We start from the raw sequence: 6,292 nt of genomic DNA, 5'->3' as shown, positions 1-6,292 counted from the left end.
GTCGCCCCGCCCCACTCGCCGGACCTCGCCAAAGGTATATCGCCGTTTGTTTTTTTTTATAAAATTTGATTCGGTTTTTGTTAGAAAACCCTAGTTTTTTTTGGATAGCTCGGTTCGCTGATTCCCCCCGGTTTAGTTACTTTGCGGACGTTCGTCCGTACCTTCGTTTTAACGAACAGATTTCACTCGTTAGCCGCAGATAATGAACGCTCGTTTGTTAGCCTGTTCATCAGTTTTCTTTTTCTCGGATTTTCCACGATTATTTTCAATCACGATTTCTGATCCGATTTTCGTTTTAGTTTATGTTTTCGCTCGTTTGTCGGAATCAGGCGATTCAAGCACCTAGATCTTCGTCTCGAAACCCTCTTTCCGTTTAACCAACTTGAACAAGTTTTTGCTACTGTAAAATTTGACCTTAGTCCAGATTAGTAAACGGATCTTGTTTCTTTCACAGTTTGAGTTTCGTTGCTCCGTTTGATTTGATTCTTTTCGCAAACCGGAGTTCTTAAGTTGAACTTTCTGGTTAGATCTTCTTATTTGAGATTTACCCATGTTTTCTTTGCTTGATTGCTTATGTATGCTATTGTTTGTTTGCGATAGAACACCTGTAGTGCGAAGCGTGCTACTACGAATCCCTAGGTTTTGCGGATCATCAGCAAGGCAAGTAACACTTTGATCATACCCCTTTACCACCCAGTTTTTATGCATTAGTTGCAATCCTTAAACATTGCATGATTAGGATGTGATTAACATGTGGGTTGGGAAGTAGTTGATGAGGCAGAACCTATTGCCCTGTTATATTCAAACCCTTGGGAGTTGCTTCTACGAATTGCTTATATTGTTATGCTATGCTCGTAGACGTGGTTTGGGTGAGTGAAATCCATGACAGATGTGAGGTTGTTAATTAATGGTTCAACTTAAGGTGGCAACTTGAATACACGTCTGGGTGGATTGTTTATTGGGCACATGGAGAATCCAGTGTTGTCCTAGGATATCCCGGAGTACCCGTGTGATAACCCTATGGTCCGCCACCCAGGCTCAAAGGGATCTGAGATATTTTCATGCTAGAAACTTCTGTATGCAGTCACAAGCTGGCTCTAGCATAGTTGAGTAAGTTGCATGAAACTCCCGAAGAGGTGGATCAGCAGGTAGAGGGATATAGGTTGGTATGGTCTGCCCGGAGTAAGGGGTTAATGCTTCTGAAAGACTGTGTCTCAGTCATCCGTTTCTCAAACACCATGTAGTGTGAGAAATCCAACGGAGGAGATCGGGTCTTATGGGGAAAAGTGCGCAGACCTCTGCAGAATGTATAAACTAATTATGGTTAGCCGTGTCCCCGGTTATGGACATCTTGAGTATGTAGTACTTGGAGTATCATAAGTATCTCATCACTCTAAACTAATATTGTTGGGTTATTAATTACTTTAATTGGGATTGAGTTGGAGGAACCTTCTCAATGATGTTTCAACTACCATGATAGTTAAATAAAATCTATTCCTTTGTTGCAGGGAAAAATTGACTTTTCGCAAAACTGTAATCATAGAGCTTTCCACCAGGCAAATATGCATGTAGCGATAGTATTATTCTGTGCTTGCTCTACTGTGTTACTTTGCCAGCATATTCCATGTGCTAACCTGTTTTCGGGCTGCAACGTATTATGTTGTAGACTTTTCAGACGAGGAGTAAGGTTCGTTAGGTCGTTGCCGTGCAGCTCAGCTATGTCGTTGGAATTGATGGACTCACTTTATCTTCCAAGCCTTCCGATGTTATCGTATTAGATGGCCTTAAGCCATATTTTTTGTAATAAGTTCTCTTTTGAGACATTCGATGTAATAAGTGTGTGATTGCTACACTGTTATAAATCCTCGAGTACTGTGTGTGTCAACATTACCGATCCAGGGATGACACTGAAGCACAGAGACTTGACCGTTTGAGGTCGGGTCGCTGCAGTCGGAACGAAAAGAAGTTCGACTACATCAACCGCGTTGTCAAACGCTTCCGCTTTCGGCCTACGAGGGTACGTGGACACGCTCTCCCCCTCTCATTGCTATGCATATCCTAGATAGATCTTCCGTGAGCGTAGGATTTTTTTTAAAATTGCATACTACGTTCCCCAACAGATGCGTGTCCATGATGTATGAGCTTTATTTGCCTAGTGTATGTAATTTGCTGTTTGTGTACGCTTTATTATCACTGGTGCCGACTATAATGCTTAGTGGGTATAATCGGCTGTAATTTTTTATTGTATGGTGTAGGATTATTCTATATTTCTATGCCTTAGTCTTTTTATTGTATAGTGTATGTTTTTTAGAGGCGATAGTATAGAGTAGGATAAATCTTTGAATATGCTTTATCATTGAAACGGGGGCCAACACGCCCAAATATTTTCTACACGCCATACGAATGAACACGCATGTGTAGTCAAAGCGGGCCTTAATTAGGCTAGTCAAATTAATAGTTAGTGGATCGCAAATGATGTGGCCCACCATAACAACGGCTCTTAGCAGGCCGTCAACAAGCCAAAAGCTCGATAGGGCCGTATGAATGGAAATGGCCCGCGGGCCTCTAGCAGGCCGAAATAAAATGTCAATTTTTTCTCAGCTCTTTTACTTTACGGGCCAGTAAGAAGGTGAAAGTGTTATGGGCCAGAGGAGGCCCAATTTGTAAACTAGGCTTTTAACGGGCCGAAAGTCGCGTCGGGCTGAAATTTTGCCCTGCGGAACATGGGCCCTAATGGACCCAAAATTAGGTTGCACAATCAAAGGCCCAATTATTGTGCGGGCCGTTAACAAGCTGAAAGACAAAAACAGCCTAGGATTTGGCCCGACAGGCCTAAAGTCACAACTGGTTAGAAGTTGGCCCAACTGTAGAATGGGCCAAGAAAAGGCCGAAAGATGTTCCGGGCCGTTAACGGGCTGTAACTGACGATGGCTAACAGGCCGAAAGAAGCTCGGGCCATAATTGGGCTCAAGACGTAGTAGGCCGTTAATGAGCTGAAACTGATGATGGGCTGGAAACTGACAAATCTAGAGTGAACCTTTGGTGGGCCGATTATGTGTAACTTGTATGGGCCATGCTTGTGAATGGATCTGACTCAAGTAGGCCGCTAATGGGCTGGCCCGCTTACTTTGATAGGCCCGGCCTTTTAATCTGAATGGGCCACTATTGGGCCGAGACACGTGTCGACGTATCATAGGCATGTCTCGTCCATTTGCCGAATGACAACTGTTCAAACGTCGGGCTGTCATGTGGATCTGCCGGTGAATGAGAATTTTACACGTGGAAAATCCCCATTGGCCTGGGCTATTAACGGGTTATCTGATCCAAATCGGAACCTGATAGCTTAACAACGACCCGTTACGATGGATGCCACATGTCGGTTACCCTTAACGAAAGCATTCTATGACGCGCGATTTATCGGCATGGAAGTGGATACTTCCGTGATGATAATTTTGGTAATGTCATGAAACACTTCTACGACAACACATGCATGACTATCTTGATTCTATTATAAAATCGTCATGGATGTACATGCATAACACAAGATGTGACATACTATGACAAATACGTATCATCACGGATGTGTCTTTTTTTGTAGTGAATGCTTCACTCGATACAAAAATATTTTGATCATACGATCGAAAATTATGGTTCCATCCCATTCTCACAATAAAAAGATGCTTCCATAGATAAAGAATAATGCTTCCATGCCACCTTAGTATGTTGGGCTGCTCAGAAATGTAGCTTCAGTAATAATTATTTTCTTGTATTTGTTTTTTATGAAAGCAAATCCCAACTTACCAGAAAAAGCAGAAAACAAATAGCTCCTAAAAAATATCCTAAATATTAATAATAATTCCAATCACATGGCAGAGAACCATTCTGATGCATCTGTTACATACTAGGAAGCAATCAAGGAAGTAAAGGGCCAGAGTTAGTGAAGGCGATAGACGTATTTAGCGGAAGTTGTTACAAGAAGCAATTAATTGACTAACCAAGCTAACAAATCATGTGTGGGTCATATTGGCAGATAGGACGACTACTATACTTCCCCGGGCTAGTCCGATGGGAGATAAGGGATCCGTAGTCTGTTAATTCCGTCGCGCACGTACAAACCGTTATTTTTTCTATCAATTCCCAATCCTCACATCAAGTATTAGGGGTCCCCTAGGAAGAGATCTTGGGTAGTTGGACCTCTTAATTCCCACCCTTCCCTCCTCAATTCCCATATCCCTGAGCCAATCAAAGGGTTTTAATTTTCATGTACCTTAAACTCTCATTTCCAATCTTTAACCCCCCAACCAAACACGTTGAAAGAGAAATCATTATACAAATCTAAATGTGCCATTTGAGGCCAAACTGCATATATTTTTACCTTTACAATTACTTATCTTTTTGAGAACACTGGTTGTACTACCAAGCTAATCACAAACAAATCAAAAAACAACATTAGTTAGCACTGCTACTCTTTACTTCTACCAATCCTTGCAGTCAACATGCATACACCTTTAATTTCTCCACGACAACATACAACCATCATCATGCCGCATAAACCACCTCTTCTTTCATGGGGTTTTATAACACTAGCTGCATAAATTGGAATGAGAAAAATAGATGCAGAAAAAGGAACTACATTGCACATGCTTGCACCTCATCTACTCGCGAGAATATATAGAATTGGAGCAAACAAATAAGTGCACACAAGAGATAAAACATCAATGGAGATTCCTAATGTCTTGACTAATATGTTGTCCTCCAGCTTGAGAAGTACCTACAAGGAAGGGTCAACATACAAAATCACGAGCCGCTCCAATTTATGACGCACACAACTTCATCTTCAACTTGTTAATGATACGTGAACCTCAACGTACCATGTGGTACTGTTGGAGACCATGATGACGTGGTGCACCTGTGACTCGCCAACGTTCTATCATGCGCAACGCCTCCTGGAACGCCTTTGACATCGCATGACAGAAGGTAGGAACACGTTAAGAGCAACCGAGGCAAAACAACGAACAAGTGGCGCCCCTCTTGTAAATATGTAACATTAATATCTTTTGTTATTAAATACAATAGGAGCCTCTCCTGTCGTTTCCTCCTAAAAAATAAAAGAATGTCGCAATTGAATGGTGGTACCACACAATCCAACTTTTCCCGTCAGCGAACTTCTTAATCTACCTGGTCCTACTCTTATTCAAAAGGTTGTGCAATCAGGACCGGTTACTCCTACAATTTTGCCGTCGAGACACGATGGTCTCCGGTTAATGATGTTAGGTCAGTTGAAGGGTAAGGTCGCATGCCGGCGGGATGGTGGCGGCGACAACACACAATAGGGAGGGTGGCAATGGCACCATGGTAGGGCGAAGGTGGTGGCATGCTGGGTGGGAGGGTCTCGATGATCGCGTGGGGGCAGGAGCGTGGCGGCTTCTGCATGCAAGCGAGAGTTGTTGACCTAGCCAGCTCATGGGATCGGGAGGAGAAAAGAAACGGAAGGAGGTAGGAGATATTTTTCATACAAGAGGGTATCGGTCTGCCAAAACAAATCAATGGTGGGAGAGAGATTGCGCCATGGGAGGGGAGGAAAACCGGCTGTGTGTGTGTGTGTGGGGAGGGGGGCGTATGAACCTACAAATCCCAACTTTTTCATCTTAGTAAAATAAATAAATAAATCATTCCACCAGTTTCAGCGAGGCGAGTGCAGAAAAGGTCGTTCCACCACCCGGCCCAGCCCAATCCCGTGTGGTGCCTTTACCTCGTTCTCCGGCTCTCCGTCCCATTCCATCCACCGCGTCCAGACACAATCTTACCGGCGACGCCTCGCGACCTCCTCAGCTCCTCACCCCCTTCGCCGCCGCTGCCACCGCGGGGACCCGCTCTGATCCCGTCAGGTGAGATCCCTCGCCCCCATCTGCTCCGCCCCTTCTTCTCCCCGTCGTTAGATCTGCGGTCTGAGCCGGGTCGGCTCGCCCCCGTCGCCCTGGCCCGGCGCATCCGCTCCACTGTCCCGGTCCGGGTGTCGGAAATTAGAATCTGTACGGCGGCCTTCCGGCGTCGATCAAGCTTTTCCTTGTGTATCCGTGGTTCCTCCGCCCAGATCTGCGCCATTTCTGTGGGGTTGCGCTGATCTCGCCCAGATTGGGACGGATCTGGGCAGTCTGTCTGGGTAATTTGGATGTGGGATGATTTTTTTAGACAAGCAGGATGTGGGATGGTTGGGAGAGCTGATACGTTTGTGGCTTGTTGCTTGGATCGTTGTTTTGCCCTAGCTATGCGTCGTGGTTGTACCGCACTC

The 6,292-nt window shown here is 44.6% G+C and overlaps 1 protein-coding gene across 2 annotated transcripts in view; it reads left to right on the top strand.

Annotated features, from left to right (window-relative positions):
• Positions 1-5,730: 5,730 nt before the first annotated feature.
• Positions 5,731-6,292, top strand: part of LOC119301141 (serine/threonine-protein phosphatase 2A 65 kDa regulatory subunit A beta isoform) — a 7,914-nt gene continuing 7,352 nt past the window's right edge. For both annotated transcript variants that reach the window (XM_037578046.1, XM_037578045.1), the window contains exon 1: positions 5,731-5,888. The gene's annotated coding sequence lies outside the window, so the exon portion shown is untranslated. The remainder of the gene's footprint in view (positions 5,889-6,292) is intronic.

Source organism: Triticum dicoccoides, chromosome 5A (assembly GCF_002162155.2).
Source record: "Triticum dicoccoides isolate Atlit2015 ecotype Zavitan chromosome 5A, WEW_v2.0, whole genome shotgun sequence".
Lineage (NCBI taxonomy): Eukaryota > Viridiplantae > Streptophyta > Magnoliopsida > Poales > Poaceae > Triticum > Triticum dicoccoides.
The sequence above is the reverse complement of the archived record's forward strand: the minus strand, read 5'-3'. Positions and strand labels throughout refer to the sequence as shown.